Below are 18,681 nucleotides of genomic sequence, written 5' to 3'. Positions count from 1 at the left end.
TCCCCATTTCACTTTTTAACACTCCTTGTCAGAAAGGGGATATGTCATTTCCCTCTGTAAATCTGAGTGGAACGTTAGCTTCCCCTGGAAACACATGTTTTACCTTTACAGACCTGATGAAGGTTATAGCCTCTCAGTCATCGTAATATCGTACTCTGTGACTTTCAAGCACACGAGAATGCAATTTCACATGCACAAGCTCTCACACAGACGCACACACTTACACATTTACACACACTCTTTGCAGCCCTCTGCTCGGCAAGAGTGATATCATGTGACAGTGCTACAGGCCTTAGACGGCGTCCCATAGTGAAACTGTGAAATGTTATTATTTAGTTCCTTGCCAGTGGTCTGTGACGTTATGAAGGACGGCAGGGCATACAGAGGAGGGGCCTTGGATTAAACACATGGTGATAAACACTGCAAAGCCCCAGCTACTCACAGTCCAACCCTAATTCAACTAGTGCACTGCATTCCATTTATGAACCAGATTTACATGTTTTAATTCCTCTGCTGTAGCCTGGCATCACCAGACCCATTCGCATTTGCAAATGGGTCTGCAACCTATCAGCTAATTTAAAATGTCCGAGGCAACAGTACCAGACCAAAATGCCCCTGGATGCAACTGGATAGACCTACAACCAATCAGAGCGAGGAAACGCATGACGTAGCGTATCAGGAGACGCAGCTGTGTGTTCTACATTTTGAGAACATATACCGGCCAGTTAGCCTCATGCCGTTGCGACAGTGGATTCAAAAGATCTCTCTGCATCCGTGAGAGACATCTTGGTTGTTAACGAAAAATGCTTAAGCGGCGCTCTGTCAGTCATGGTATCAAACTCGCCCCATTTTAGATAGGAGGTTGGGATTGGCCCGACCAGTTTCAAGACAGAGGTAAATCGGGCCAGACCCATCTGTGAGAGCAAATATATGAGCTTGCAGATTGGTCTGGTTCCAAGGCTACCTCTGCTTAAAACAATAAATTACACCACTCAACCAGTTGGGTCTGATATACAACCGATGAGTTTCTGTTTAGCTGCAAAATAATGCTATTATCAAGTTTTTGTTTTCCCCTCCCACTTGCTTTCCCATTATCATTTTCCAAGTGACCTCTGAGGTAATTGCTTGAATAATTTACCATTAGCCACAAGTGTTTGCTTGAGTTCAATGGCCTTGACTAACTGTATCTCAAGGTGGAATTTCAGTTAGAGGGCAGACTTTGGACATATAACGTCTGCGGGAGAGTACACTGACACAATTATTTTAACCATTAAGGCTGGTATAGGCTTACACTACACCAGTAATTAAATTAATGTTAAAAAGAGGGGGGGGGGCTGATGGGCTTACAGCCAATTACACCAACCCAAAACCACTGGACCACATCATCTAATGAGCACTTACTCACAAATTACACAACAAAAGGAGGAGGTGAAGGCTTGTAGTGTAAAAAAAACAACCTCCAACCCCCCCGTTGCTACAATTAGTGTGAAAATAGGAGACTTTCTGTGCAACTTTGAATGGATTTCACATCCTGGCCACCACTCACTAGCATGATTGCTTCCTGTGAGAAAAGCAACTTCTCCCTACTTGTCCACTTCTTAAACACACACACACACACACACACCACATGGGGAATGTCTAATTGATAAAATATGGTATTCATTAAACCTAATGGGCCCTCTTTTCAACTGCACACATGACATAAAGTGGCAAAATGGCTTCACCTGCGCTCTGCTCCGAACATGCCACACAGCTACAGGTTCACCATAATGGAAGCAGAGCGCTAGTTACAGGAGACATTTTAAGTGCACAACTTAAAGGTCTGTAACCAGATACAGTACGAGGGAAACCTCAGCGCTCTTCCACAGGGGACAGAGAACTGCAATTTTCAAAATACATTTTTTACATAACCAAGTCAACTACAACTCCTGTTTGGATAGATTTGTGTGTGAGGGATTAGATTCTCTACATTAGTATTCGGGCAAAAATCTCTCCATTTAATCAGTGTGTAAAAGAAGATTTTGTTTTTATTTTGATCATATTTATTTTTATTATAGATTTATTTTTATAATATTTTATATATATATGAATAATATATCAAGGTATTTGTGTGATTATATATTTATCATTATCTATGTCTTTCTAAATGCACATTTGCATTTATACAATTAGAACATAATAGAATAGAATATTAGTATTTGTCCAGCCGAGGTAGGAAAATTACAAGTATCCATAATTTTAACAATAATAATAATATATATAAAAAAATATAAAAAATCGAGTAAATATAAACCCCTTGAAACTTCCGTCTTCTAGGTTGAAGCCAATTGACATTGCTTGCCAATAGTAAGCAGACCACTGCATCTCTTGTTACAGCTGGCAGCACAGACAATAAGTGATCATTGAGCTAATGATGTGCAAACCAGCTCCGCTCCCTGTTAGACCTGGCCCCGCAGCCGTGCACAGGGGCTCTGCCAAGTCGCCAGTGTTAAGGTTTGCGGATGAAATAGTTGGATTTTATGATCATACCACATTTAGGAAACATTGTAATTATGTGACTGTAGTACTCTTGTAATCTTTTGCGATAACGCTTTTATGACTGTATACAATGGAGTGCCTAATCTCCACAAAGAATTCACAGATGATACAGTCATCGAGTTGCCGTCAATCATATTCCATCATATTTAATCAAACGAGCAATAAGAGGTTGTGTGGAGGCCACACAACAGCAGCATTAAAATATGTTTTCGTAAAGCTACTGGGTATGTTAATTAATGTTCACGCAAGCCAAGTGTGAGGAGTGCAATTCTACCGCACCAACGCTAATCCACCACAGCTAGCGATTTATTTTCAAACAGCTCCTCGTAGATGTATGATGAATGGAGTTAATTTATTTCTAATCTGTTACAGATCTAGCTGGGGAGGAATAATGAAAAGTGACTGGTCTAGCAGCCAACCACATCAGTTAACACTGAGGTCGACAGCCTTTGCACCACTGTCAGATGTATAATACCTTGTTTGCAGTGGTCTGTATTGCATGTGCAAATGCAGAATAAAGCAGTGCATGATCAATTTTAAGATTTGGTGAAATTCTGTTAAAGTTAGACTGATAAGGGGGGGGGGGGGGCAGGGATCAATCATGTGCAACAGCACTGATAATAACATACATGTTATTTGATTAATCATAAATCAGGATGTGAAACACCAAATATACGTCTGTAGTAATAGTGTGGTTTTTTATCTATGACCCCACAGCACAATTAATGATTTTCCAACCACAAGACAGGGATTATACATCAGAAAGCAGACAAACCACGATAACCGCCTTATCTCATGCAGACCATACAGTAGACGTATCGGTAATGAATTCTATTGGCATATTTCCATTGATCAGCTGATCAAAAATACCAAACAGGAAAAAGAATCTGCAGGAACAAATCCAGACATCAGGCCATCCCACTACACAGACAAACTCTCAACTGAGGACATCTAAAGAAGCGATGAGAAACTCCTTTCCCCCTGCTTGGTAGTACTCTCATTTTGTGGTGATGTATTCAGCACAGTGATGTGATTGCAAAGTCCCATCTCATTCTTCCACGCCAATAAAAAAAAAAAAAACGATGTTAGTATGATGACGGCCATACTGATGTGTGCCGCTATGGCCGTGAGTGCAACACCAGCACCAGGTGAATGTCCCAGAAAAGCCAGAAACGCAATTTTGCACTGAACTTGGGATTCTGTGGCTTCTTTCTGAGAAGCCCGACACTGTCATTCACGTCAGTGAAATACCAGATTTCTTTTTTTTATTTTGGTTTCACAGTAGGAAGAAGTAATCCATTGGCATTATGAAGCTGGAAATAAAGCATAATGCAACAGTGCTGTCACAATACCAAAGTTATGACTTCAATATGATACCTGTCTAAATATCTTGATACGGATACTGAACTGATACCACAAGACCATGTATTAATACTTTCATGATCAAGTCATAATGTAGTTTATGTGCTGTTAAGTGTTTTATTTTTCATGTATATGCAGTTGGGTTTTTTTATAATAAATTTGTGCATTTATAAAATTAACATTTAGATTTGCGGCAAAAGTGTTATTAAAGCTTTTAGGAGGTATGAAGTAATCTGATGTCCACTCTACCTGCCATTATGTGATTTCTTTAATTGTTTGAACCTAGTATTTGCAGCCAGAATCACTTGTTAGACGGCATTTGAGTATAAGTTCATTATTTATAACTTTTATAACATTTATATATGTTGATGATCTACATACTTTTTTCAGCAGCTCGCAAGTTAAAGTTAAGGTTACCAGCGTGGAGGTTGCATATGCATAGAGATGTTTGCCTTTATATATACATTGGTATATTACTTTAAAAAAAGAGAGCCAAATTATCATTGTCAAACTCAAGGGTGACAAATAAAGGATCTATTTTACGGCACAGGCATGATGTAATTATGTTATCTATCATATTCGCTAACCTGCCGATTTGTTTCCAATTCTTTGAACAGGTTTGCTTTCCAAAATTGTCGGAATTTGTTTGATTTGTTTCCAAAGGAGGCAGATGCACTGTGGGTGAAGGGAGAGAGAGACACCGTGACGACACTGGGAGTGAATCCACAACCAAAAGATTGACCTTGAGATGAGCCCCCGTGTGCACTGTGTGTTGAAGGGCCACAGGAGAACGAGGGACAGAACATCGCAATCAAAGAAAATAAATGCATGACATGTTCGGGAAGGGGACGTAGTTAAAATGCTAATGCAAAGGGGAAAAAAGGACGCCTGAATTAGTGGTACTTAGCAGGGCTCGAAAAGAAGCAGGCTAAAAGTAGTTGAAATGCTTCAAGTGAGGAGAAAATAGAGGGAAATCAGAGACATGTCAGGCAGCAGAAGAGGCGTATATACTTTTATAGCCAGGCCTAGGTTTTTAGCTTGTGGGAGGGCTGTGTAATTCTTGGAGTAAAGCTTGATACAGGCTCTGAAAGGTTTTTACAATGACATGGAAAGTAGATTCTGTTGTACGAGCGTGTTCTAATGAGACCCACATTACTGCCATGGCAACAGAGACACCAAATATAACGTCACAGAACAATACGGGAGGAACATAATTGAGATCAGGAAGAGAGGAAGACAAAAAAGAAAAGGTTCCCTGGATGAAGTGTATCATCTGAAGTAAAAGACCGGTCTGTGGTCTACAGTGGGAGAGAGTTCTCCCCCAAAGGAGCCTATTATCCACATATAGGCACATCACTTTCCTGCTGAATGACACAGAAGATTCGGGCGAACTTTTGCAGATCTCATACGCACACACACATGGTAGCACACATGAAGACCACAGAGAGTTTCCATGCACGTGGTAAATGGACTATGTTTATACGGCTCTTTTGTAGTCTTATTGACCACTGGAAAACGTTCATCCATTCACACACATTCATACATCTAGGCCTGTCACGATACAAAACTACTTTTTGTTGCACAAAATATTGTCCCCGAAATGATTGCGATAAACAATATTATCGTCCTTTTAAGACCATTTTTTGATACTGAATTTATGTGGGCTTGGTTGTTGCGTGTGCATGTCCTACACGATTTGTGTCGCTGCTGAGAGAAATGTTATCCAACATTTTAGAGAAATACTAAGAAATCCATATTTTCAGACATTTTAAAGACCAAACCAGTGATTTCTTAATCATACGATGAGAACAGATGAGAGGACAGAAGCAGTGAGACTTGCTGGACTGTTGTTGACGTTCATTCTCATTTCAACAAACACGCTTGCAGACACAATGGCGATTATCAAAATAATATTAAATAATACAATAATTGATTTCATATTCACGTATCATGCGAATAGGTCGATAATGTTATATCATGACAGGCCTACATCCAGCGCTGCTACTTACCATACTTATCTGCTACATTCATACACTGCCGGAAGAGCCGTCAGAGGCAATTTAGTTAAGTCTTGCCCAAGGACACTTCGGCATGCGGACAAAGGGAAGCTGGGGTCGAACCACTGACCTCCGGGTAAGTGGACGACCGACTCTACCTCCTGAGCCACAGCCGCCCACGTGTGTGTGGGTATATGTGTGTTTATGCAGGCACGTGTGTGTGTGTGTGTGTGTGTGTGTGTGTGTGTGTGTGTGTGTGTGTGTGTGTGTGTGTGAGTGTGTGTGAGTGTGTGTGTGTGTGTGTGTGTGTGTGTGAGATTTAATCTATTTGAATCTTGCTTGTTTTAAATAAGCGCTTGCCAAGGGAGGTTGGTTTACAGGTGCATTTTGTATTTTATTTTTTCCAGTCCAACAGCTCCCTTTGCTGGATCCCATGTTTGACTGTATCGACGGGACTGTACAACTGTTTGGATTCACGGCCTTAAGTACAAACTCTGGTGGTTGGGACCAAGCAGGTATCACCGGCCACCGTATCATTTGCGTGCAGAGAAAGGATTTGTTCTCGCACCAACAATTCAAGAAGACCGCTTTTTAGTGGATGCAGTTTCTTACAGCTGGGGCCAGTGTGAACTCACACCATCGTGTTATTCAACATGCCGTGGCTTTTTAAAAATTTTCCGAGAGGCTGGCCCCGGGTTACTGTTGCGTGCAAAAATCCCAGTTATTTCAGTTGTGGTTTTTCATATTTGGTGCAAAATCAGACTCCCGTAGGGTAAGGATAACATGTACATTTCAACAAAAACATATGCACTTTCAATGAGATTATAAAGATCAATATTGAGATTATTATTTCATCCTTGTATGGCAGTAGCCTTGTGTTGCTCAAAAGATGTTGGGTTTAGACCTTCTTGTGTTGCTAGTGGATCACAACCTCCGCCAAGGAAGTGATTTTTTTCATTGCCGTTTGTTTTTCTGTCTGCCTGTCAGCAGGATTATTTAAAAAACTACACAATATTAAATTTTAGAGCAGATCCGGATAAATTGGCGGATCCAGGAAATGTTTTTCACTTTCTTTATCGCGGTGAGATAGGGCGTCGGCCTAGGCAGAGGTGTGCGCCAGTTGAGCGTCCCGTGGACAGGAATATTTCGATGGGTCATTTACTCATGACAACTGTGATAACGTTGGTGACGTATTTGCAAGTTGTTAAAACCATAGTCATAAAGACCATGACAATATCATATCTCCTGCTGCATTACTGAATTAAACAGTCTCTATAGTAGGGCAAGGTTCAAGAAAATTAAATCTGACGAATTATTTTCATTAAATCAAAAGGCCAATCAATCCGACAAACTGTACAGTTCATAATGCCATGTAATCACCTAGTGCTGAGGAAATCTGATTTGTGTGACAAATCTGATATTTCATGCTGATTTTCCTCACTGTTATATACAATTGAGCAGGGCAGATATGATTTAGTGGTGCAGTTCTCTCCTCTGTGTCTACTTTGGTTGTTATGGGCACTATTGAGGCGTATTCTACAAATTTTATGCATTTTAATCTCACCCTATGAAACCGAACAGCTGCAGCCGTTTCTGATAAATTTTTGCGATTTTCAAACTTTTTTGTGTACATTGTTTTTGGATGCATGCATTGGATGAGGTTGACGTTGTGTGGTGCACTAGACAATTAGGCTATGTTGCTGTATTCCTGCTGTGTACCACTCAAGTGACGCAACGTCAAAAAGACTTGAAACACTTCTGAGCCACATGTGATTTGAATTGTCTCTAAAGACGAAAAACAAACAGAAGTATAGTTCAGGAGTTGCCTGTGGAATGTCAATACCCTTGTGCTTTTGGGCATCAGGGTGGGTAAATGGTTTAATGTTGCCTCACAGCAAGAGCATCCCTTCGTCCAAATCCCAGAGGGCAGTGAGCATGTTCTCCCCATCCTCACATGGATTTATTTTTCTCCACAAGAAGATTAAGCAAATGAATGCATGAAAAATAGATTGTCTGCACTCCGCAGATTAACAAGCTCCTTTCTTGACTGGTTTTTGCTTCTTACTTTTCTTTAAAACACGCTCACTGCATATTTGTTTAGTCTTTGGATGTGTCTGGTCTGTTCAGTTATTTCAGCCATCCTTCTTCATTAGGAGACTGTCGCCAATTGTTTCATCGGAACTGCTGCGTACGTAACCGGCTTCATTTGAAGACAGTAAAGGGTTACATTGCTCTAAGTGGCCAAGTTAGAAATAAATGAACTGAAAACACCATTATTTAGAGGAAGAGATTAGAATGAGCTGCTAGGCTCAAACTAAGACACTGTATGTGACTTTATGTCTTTGTGTATGCATTAAGTAATGGTGCACATAAACTGATTATTTCTCCGTGATCCTTTCAGGATTACAGCTCTTTCATGACTTGACTGTTTATGGCTGTACCCCACGCAGGCCGCTCTGCCCTGCTCAGCCCAGAACATGTGTTCAAACACTTCATTGGGAGTTTCCATGGTCGCCCAGGCTTCCAATATGAACCGTGATCCTGGCTTTTTTTTTAAGTGTCCCTCAATAAAAATTCACAGCAGTCCATTTATCTTTAATTCTGGTGTGTGTGATGGGTGCCACAGCGCTGTGGTAAGATTTTTTTTTTAAGTCAGGATTTAACACAGTTCCTTTAGCCCTTCCCAGGTGTCCCGGAACTTCAAATTTCTGCTCATGCATCCCAAGAAAAAAAAAAGTCCTGCTCCCTAACCTAAGGACGGACAGACGACATCCATTTGATTTTTTTTACTATCTTCTAGTGCCCACGTTCCCTGCATCACCTTATTCATGTTCATTGATTTGGCGATATTAACATGATGCCTGTAATAGAAAAATCAAAGCCATCCAATAAAACCAGTCCAGTGATGTAGGTCTGATCAATACTGTCGAGACAGTGGGATCACAGATGACCCTAAAACTAAATCAGCTTTAGTGGTGATTTGGGAGAAGTTACATCTGAGGGCACTTTGCCTTCAACACATGGGTATTATTTATGATTATTACAATAGGTCATCAAATTATTTTTATCCACTGAATAAACCCTCAGACCCATGGCACATTAAAAAAAAGAATGGTATGGTGCCTCCTCTGTAACGCATCACAGATCAATAAATATATATCAAGGTTTATGAATAGCATATGATTCTCATTCTCAAATAGTCAAAGGAAAAAAGAAGTTAGCGCTTGCATGTTGCTTTTGTTTGTTATTTGTGACACGCATATATTTCTTTTTCTTCTGAGATAAATAATCGGGTAATTGAAAAGCATTGTGCCAGGGTGAAATAAGGAAAAATCAATAAGACTAATTCGGGTAATGAGTATTATTTAAAGGAAGGGGCCCGAAGCCAAATGATATCATTGAAAGCTACAGCAATATACAAGCAGTTTAAACAGTATGAACCGATATTGAGTTCATTTGTAAAGTGTATTTCCGGTAAAATTGTCCAAGTAAGAGGGTGAACTTGACTTGCCATTCAGTATTCCTATTTCCTACGAATCATTAGCTACCTTCTTCGTCTCCTTCTTCCCTTCAATGCTGAACAAATTCCCAAGATTCAAAACTTAAATTATTATAATTATACTACGTAGGCAAATTGGTAACTGCAGAATCAGTTACATGAGGTGTTGCGTGTAGCAGCACTGAGCTCCCCTCAGCATGGTGCCCGGCCAAGCTGACGAAAGCCAAGCCATGATGTTTAGTCTCTCACATAATCCACATTACACAGCTCTCAGCTGAACACACAGCTCGAACCATGACAATAAAGCTTGTGCAATTTCACTGAACATGGAGAATCGCACTGACTCAATTTGACTTGCGTGCGACGCGTTGGCCATCTGAGGAAGGGGAAACGGGGCAGACACCAGAGAAGGTGGTTATTTGATTGTTTGCTATCTGGTTTCAGAGGGAAGTGACTGCTCGTTTCTCACAATGTTTAGACGAATAAGACGGACAAATACTACTTAAAGGCTTTTGTCTGTCAAGGGGGCAAGTTTCTTGGCAGAGTCTTTGGGGGCTCATCCTTTAAATTGCATGACTCTGATCTGCACATACTGCAGTACACCCTCAGATCCTGGAATGGGTTTGTGGTTTTAGCCGCACATTACCACAGTTCACTGTACTTTTATCTGGAATTAGTAGCTAAGCCTTCCTGAGAGGTGCCCGCCCACCTGCTTTAAAGCACATCACACTACACCTTTGCTCTGCCCTCGTCCACTAAACCCACAACCATCCCAACACATTCTCCAACACTCACTCAAAAGCTTCAACACACAGGCTTCAAATGCACAAAAAGCTAACGCACACACACACACACACACACACACACACACACACACTTCACTCAACGGGCACATTCCAGGTAGGTTATCTAATTTAATTTTCGGCGTCTCGTGGCTTGGGTCTCCTTTGTCCTTGACCTCGTCGCTGCTGGTCGTCTGGTCATCTCCCCCTGCCAGGGGGCCAGCATGCCTGTCTGGCATATTTAGAACTAGACTGGACACCAAGTGCTAAACAAACACAGATCCTCAGTAGTCAGTAGCACGCTCCATTTTCAATAATTACTCCAAATCAACACATACAGGCGAAGATAATTCTGCAGGTTTAACGGGATGAAATGCCGAGAGAGTTTTAAAATCAATTCTTAAAGCATCTGAACATATCAAGTCCTCATATGCTGTTTTTTACTCAGACGAGTCCCCGCATAAACAGCTCATATATTTCTAAAAAAGGAAGTATGGAAAATACATGACATCCTGCCAATGTGTCTTTATTGATTCTTATGCTGCTTACCGGTTTCCGTCCAAGTTTTTTCAGGCCTCACTCTTCACTGAGACTGCGAAATATGAACATGACTAATCCTCCCATCCCAAACTTTTGTATCTGACCATAAGGTTACAGTCATGACAGGTAGTGAGGTGCACAGCATTTGCTCACTCAGTGTATGCAAAATCCCTGTCATATCTGCTGCCCACACACCAAGCAGAGCCCTACTGCACCTGTCGGATAACATCTGTTCATCTGTCCTCCGTCTTTCTCTACTCTCTCTCTCTCTCTCTCTCTAATAGCTCCTCTCACATATCTTTTCTTTTTCCCCAAGGTAACTACGGTTATAGCAAAGTGTATAGCGGTCACACTGTTTGACATACCATTTTCAGATATATTATTTGATAGTTGTGATAAGCCGTATACACACGCCACTCAACGTGAGTTGGGCTGCCAGTGCTAAATTAGTACTAAATTATGCGGCGTGATGTGATTATGATAATTTCTTGGTTCCAACAACTTTCGTGGAGGCTTGCAGGAGCGTCCAGACCTACATTTATTCTTGCTCATTACATTGCATATCACATAATTGTGTAATATATTAGATCTGCAACAGTTAATCAATTAATCGATTAGTAATCAACTACTTAATTAGTCGCCAACTATTTTGATAATCGATTGATAGGTACAAGTATTATTATTATTAATATAGTATTAATTATTAATATTCTATGATTTCAGCTCCTTCAATGTGAATATTTTCTGGTTTCTTTGCTCCTCTATGACAGTAAACTAAATATCTTTGTTGTGTGGACAAAACAAAACATCATGCTGGGGTTTTGAGAAACACGATCGACATTTTATGACATTTTATGGACCGAACAGCTAATCAATTAATCAAGAAAATAATCAAAAGATTAATCGATTATGAAAATAATCATTGCAGCCCTATAATATTTATCATTAAGATTGCTCTATAAGATCATAGATTCCTGAGGAATACTCAAAAACTTTGCAGAGCCTCTTCTGATTATTGTCATCACAACAACCAGTCTGACAGTGGGTGCTTTAATACAAGTTAGAAAACTGTTCCTCGTGATAGTGATCTGCCTGCAAGCACAGGTGCCTTTCAAACGGAATGGGGGATAGCACTCTGAATGCTTCATTGCATGTTACGCCTAAAAACGCACCCATGATTCATTCAACAGAATAAGTAGAAACCCTTTTCAACCGTAAGCCTTGCACAGCGCTGTTCCCACTGCTGCTAAACAAAAAACAAAGTGGATTTGAATGCACCACACACGTGCTTACACCATGTGCTTCTTCATTAGAATAGAGCCCTGGTTTTAATGCCCTGAGATAATGAATGTTGTGATTTGGCACTGTAAAAATAGAAATGTAATGAATTACAAAAAACTTTCTGCGGTTCCAGCGGCATGTAAATACTGCGTACCTTCACCTTGCCATCTGTTTCATCAGCAACGCCGTCCAAGTGAAGTAAAAAGATTTTCAACACTGCATTAGAAATTAACAGCAATACATGTAGGTGGTGAGAAATATCGCACTTAACCGCGTGTGCTTGATCTTTCTTGCACGATATTTGGACAACTTAGACACGTTCCTGCTTTCAATAATAAAAGTAAAAAAATTAAATTGTTTTTCACCCAAAATATTCCCACTCTGCTGACTTAAGTTTGCCATCTCAGGGTTTAAATTCATGTTGAGCAATTCAAACTAGCCTAACTTTTACTGCAGGCCTGTTCACTCGACCATGATTGGACCAAGTAAATCAGGTGACACATGCAGTTGGAAGATAATACAATAATTGTATTGTAATTGTAATTTGTGATATTTGTTACATTATTAGAGTAATGAGCTCAACAGCAGGTTGGGGTGTCACAATTTCCATCATAATGTACTACGATACTCACTCATACACATAAATACCAAAAAATTGTAGCTACCTACTGTACATTGCATGCTCATGTAAATAGTATGGTTACCCAGAGAGTGTGACAGCAGATCAGTGAGTGTGGATAAAGCCAAGGGAGCCAGTTTAATATATTTCTTTTGTTATTATTGGGACTATCTAAATCCATTGTGGTATCATCCTGATCAGTAACACACACTGTTCATTCAGTTGTTCCATGTTCCATGTGACATTAAGTATAATGGGAAGTGGGCCACAGCCTTTTTAGATAAGATATTATTAAATAAAAACTAATTGGATATTAGATAATTCATCATCGGCTTATGTGTGAAGAGAGAATACGTACATGCTAGTGTGTGTGTGTGTGTGTGTGTGTGTGTGTGTGTGTTGGTGTGTGTCGGTGTGTGTCGGTGAAAGAGAATGAGACATGATGGCAGGGAGGAGCAGAGAGAGGCAGACGTTTGAGAGGTCATTTGCGTGATCTTTGAAAATATTGCTCTTGCCTCAGGCTTATGCTAAGAATACTGTGTCTGGGTAAAAAGAAATGTTATATTACCTATACGCTGTGTTCATTCTGCCAGTCTAAGATAAATAAATGCACCTCCATGGTGCATTAATACAACCACATCGAGTTGTACTCTCACGTTAGCTTTGCCTTTTTCACATAAATAACGTTAATTATTCAGCGGCAATTCAGAATAATGACATTTAATAAGATCCAATATCCAAGAATATGATTCCTAACGCATAGTTTAGAGAGTAATTGTCTAAAAGATTCATTAAATTTTTGGATAAAGACCTACATTCCTTTCTTCAAAGGCTTATCCAATTACCATACGTAAGTTTTACTAATGGTGTATAAATTATTAGATGATTTTGCAAAAAGTAACACCGATATGAAATGTGTAAAAAAATATGTTGCATTGCTGTATTGGAACATAATAATATGTTTTAGTTCATTTGTTAAACATCTTGTATTTTTAACAGGTCTTAGCAGGCCTGATAGAATTATTCTGTAAAGTGTAGAAATTCATTCAACACGTAAAAAAAATTGCAGCCTTCATTCTAAAGGTGCAAGAGTTAAAATCAATGAATTTATAGTATTATTATCATAGTATGTATTATCTTTGTATGTTTATATAGTAAATAATTTGTGTTGCTGTCGGGATGAAAATGTAGAGTTTTAATTACATCATACTGTGTGTAACAAACTATGTGCATACAACAATCTAAGTAAAATATTGAAATGATTTGTCCTTTGATGCTCATGGCTATATTTGGTTTATTCAAATCAAACTTAAATGAAAAAAAAAGAGTAAAAGGTGATTGAAAGGTCGTCAGTTAGCTCTTTTTTTTCTTCAAAAGTTCAGTTGAATAAGTTTGTATGTTGCTTTATAACACAATGAATGAAGATGACTAAACTGCAGATCACGTTGTTCCATATAACCGCGCCGGCAATCATGACGTAAATGTCGGGGGCTTTTATCGTCTTAATGTCTTGTTCCTGGTATGAACCCTCTGGATTAATGAAAAGATGGAGCACTAAATCACCCTGGTCTAATCTGCTAATCTGATCTCAGACGAACCGCATTCTCATTTGAAATACAATACGATGCTATCAACAGCAGGAGTGATAATCCACCTGGAGAAACATTTGCCGAGATGGAGGCTTCAAGGAAAATGTGAAAGAGCGATGTGATATTCTGTCAGAGAAGGAAAGTCTTGAATTAAGAATCAGATTAAAGTCATGGCGAGCTTCATGAATAATGCAGCCGGCGTTTATTTCCCAAGAAGTTAACTGTAAAACATAGTCCTCTCGCCAAGTCTCCCTGCTCTCAGCGCTCTCCACATTTCATCCTCACCAGTGATGATGGATGGCATTTTAAAGTAAACTAATCAAAACTGAAAAGCAAAATGGATTGTGACAATATTTCATTCCATCAACATCGTAATGGCGCATGTGTCAGACTGTTTCTTGCCATCAAAAGATTAAAAGCATAAATCAAAGATTATAGAGACAAAACAAAGGAGACTAGGTTTAAAAGTTAATGTTTTAACAGGATGACAAAATCATTAGAATCTTAATTTATGACCCCGGGGCAAAGGCTTTTCAATGATCTAGTGTTGGCATGTCAGTGTAATATCCCTGTCATCGTTTTTGCCTCATTCATTCTATGGGCCCCGACAGGAAATACTCTCATTTGAGTGGCACGCTCACTCTCGAGTTGAACGAGCTGATGTGGAGATGTCCTCTCTCCTCTGCCAAGGCTGGTAAATTGGTGTGATCCAACAGTAGCACAGTTTTGAAAAAACAGAATTAAACGTTTTCAGCTCAAAGAACGACACTTAGGATGTTATAGAAAAAAAATCAACCCTTACTGACTGTGGGAAATGTGCAAACATTTAGCAGACTACTTTATTTTAATTTAACCGGTTTGGAGTATTGGTTATAGTTATAAAAAAAAACCAGTCACCCGCCCACTGTTCGCACTCCAACCGGGGCTCTGACGGTTTCACAGTGTAAGTTTAGGCTTCGCATCGTTTTTTCTCACAGCTCCGTGTGAAATTGGCTGACAAATCAAATGAGGATTTCAGCATGTGTGAATACTTAGTGTAACACATCAGACGCGGTGTGAAACACTGTGTGAAAGCCTGCTGCTTTAATGGGCGCTGCATTGCGTCCGACCGCATGCACACGACACTGAAAACAATCCACCTGATTCACATATCTCACAGAATAATAACCGTTGATTCCCTTAAGAGGTTTGAAAATGAGACTACAAAATCAGACGTAAAAATAAATTAAAAAAAAGGTCGAAACATGCGAATCCTTTTGAGTCAGCTCTCACCTTCCACCACCACCGCTTTCCATCTCTGCCTCATCTGCCTTGGAGTTGATGTTTTGTAGTGGCGTCACATCTTCCCGTAATCCTCCTCTGGATTGGCTGCAGCCCCTCATCTCTCAGCCCTGAAGGTCAACATGCGAGAGGCATCAGTAAAAGAAAATGACCCGCGTGAAACATGTCGCAGTCACCTCCAGCCGGGCTGAGAGCAACCTACCTCGGATGCGGGAGAGAGAATCCTCGGTCACCCGACGCTGACAGTTGATTATATACCGAAAGCGCTCGTCTTCATTACCCACCAAAGAGCATTTCCTAAAACATCTTTGGAGAAAAAAAAGCGTTTGACCTCATAGTTTAGCGCATGTTACTTACTGGTATTTAGAAATTGAGACCTTTCAAGCGTTGAGGCCGTTTCCTGATTTATTAGGTGGAAAATTCAATCTGCAACTGATTCATACGTTCTGTAAGAATGGAGGATCAGGGAGGTTCTGTTTTCTCTCAGGTACCGACTCTGGAAGTACAATGAAAGCAACCGAGACATTTTATTTTGACGAGTATTGATCAAACCCAGCTGAGTGGAAAGATGCATCGCATCTGCTTTGACAGAGACGATGTGTTTCTAATGAATATGTCTTTGTGGTTTTTCCTGATAAATCTCCCGTAATATGCGCTGATGGCTTTGTTCAGAGATCTTTTTTTCCCTTTCCCCAGCCTTTTCCATTTGATTTTCACTTCCTCTCCCTGTGATTGTTTCTATTGGTCTTATTAAACTTATTCTAGAAACAAGTCAAGGCCGTCATGAATCGTGAATCCCGACCTTGAATGGGATTCCAACTTTCTGACCCAGTAACACTGTGACATTCCACACTGTGACTAAGACTCTGAAATGTATTCAGCTTATCAGTTATTTCTGGCACAAGCAGCCGCCCCCCCACCCCACCAACTCCCTCTCAATAAATATGGGGTTGACTAAGTTGATATGCCTCCGAGGCGTTTTAAATATTCCCCCAAAAAATATCTATTCATAAAGCGGGGCAACGTAATTGGGTGATTTATGACCTTTTCACACCGCTGGAGCGATTAACTGAAGACATCATTCAGAGCTGTCAATCACACAGATTGTTCACATGGAAACGGAACACCATACAGCCAGCGACGACGCCAGCTGACTTGAGAATGGTGCCTGCGACAGCCTTTTCACTAAAGTGGCCTTTTTCCGGGTAAATCCCTTGTGTTGTTATTGTGTTGGCGTAAAAACTGCTTCTTATTAGAAACCGTCACCGATCAGATCGGGAATTTGAATCAGAGGCGCAGGTAAATCGGCGCACATTCATGGTACTATCTCGAGGGTGACACGGTTTTCAGCTGAACGCCATCTCATCCCTGTGCCCTCATCACTGCTGGTCACAGACCTTGACTATGTTCATAGTTTAATAGCACACCTGGGACACATCTTCACATAAAGCTATCATTACCCTGGATTTAATGATCAGGCGCAGTGATTTGTCTTTATTGGTCTTCACGCACACACACACACACACACACACACACACACACACACCTGCATCTTCACAGCCTTCCCTTCGTGCTACCACCAGGAGGAACAACTTGACACTAATTGGCTCATCATGTCAAGTGTGTTCATGCATAAAGCATTTATTCTTCGGATGCTTAAAAAAGTAGCAGCTTTGGAAGAGGGGGAGATTGGAGAGGAATTGCATCCTGCATGAGATTTTGTGTCTTTTGCGTCAACTTCCTTTTCATTCCAGCCTCGAGAGTCGTGGTTGCCGAAAAAAGCATTTGACACCGACTAAGACTTTGTGGCCGCGTAACTGCTCAGGGGCCCGTACGAAGCAGGAGCTGTGGTCAGGTGAGTTCAAGTTTACCATGGTAACTCGGGGTGCACCTTTGACTTGCTCCGGAGGAGGGTTACGTTTCTGATAACGGATCAACATCATCTGCAGGGACCAAGCAGCAACACACGCTTTAACAGACGAGTGGAATAGTTTTGCTGTCCACTCTGGTTTTAAAACAGAGCTTCTAGTAAACGTGGGCAGAGTTTATCACGCTGAATAAATAAATCTTAACTATCATAGCTTCATTTAATGAACAAAGATTATTGGATTCCTGACAGTGTCGATGCTTTTACTCTCACCCTATCACTGCTGCTCGGAATAACATCACCTTGTGATGATAAATGGAAAAAATAAACTAAACCATCTGTTTTTTTATCAGAAAAAAAAAATCCACACACTGTTAATTATCATAAATGAACATGTCAGTCAAAAATTACCACTTCAGTCATTACCTACTACTTAATACTGTACGTGTATCGGCCTCAGAAGCGAAAAACAGTCTAACGTTACTTCAGCTTCCAATCATAATAGTTTGTTCATAATCAGACAGAAAATGGCAAAAATACGCATTCAAAATAAAAACAATATAATGAATATGTATATTCTGGTTATGTGACCAAATTGTTTGCATTTCACCTCTCTGAATATCACCTTTATCACCCTTGTCACTATGAATGAATTAACCTGCAGGTAAATACCTCTTCTTCTCATTCTCTCATCACATTTCCTACTTTATGATCATTTGCTTGTAATCAATGACTCTGCCGCTTTCAAGCCAACGTGCTTGTTTCCAGGTAGGAACAAAAAAACAGCTTTGTAGGTTGTCCAGGATGGTCAACGTCATAGCACAGCCCCCATGAATCCAGACTGTCTTTATTTTATCTAGCAATAGTCATATTTTAAATCAAACTGTTAACACGTACCAAAGAATGATGTTTTTACTCCTGCAAAGTCAAATTTCACTGATTTTCTTAATATCGCTCGGGTCCAGTTGGCTTATCAGGGGGCCTTTACCCCCCACCCCACCCTCTGGTCCTCAGGGCTTGCTGCCTCTCAGTCTAATTACCAGAGATAATGGAGGGTGAAGCTAAATGGCACTGATGGGGTCCAGCAGAAGGTTATTAGGTGTCCTCATTAGTGCCCGAGTGAAGTGAAAGGAGGTTTAAGGTCTTATTCTGATCCTGATGGATGGTCTTCCTCTCAGGGTGTCTTTAGAGTGTGTGTGTCACCGTGCAGACAGCTAGGCAGAGGCACAGATCGCAGGAAACATTAAGAGGGGGGTGTGTGTGTGTGTGTGTGTGCGCGCGTGTGTGTGCGCATGCATGGTAAAAACCAATCCAATTGGGCACATG

Source organism: Scophthalmus maximus, chromosome 19 (genome assembly GCF_022379125.1).
Source record: "Scophthalmus maximus strain ysfricsl-2021 chromosome 19, ASM2237912v1, whole genome shotgun sequence".
In the NCBI taxonomy this organism is placed as follows: domain Eukaryota; kingdom Metazoa; phylum Chordata; class Actinopteri; order Pleuronectiformes; family Scophthalmidae; genus Scophthalmus; species Scophthalmus maximus.
The sequence above is the reverse complement of the archived record's forward strand: the minus strand, read 5'-3'. Positions refer to the sequence as shown.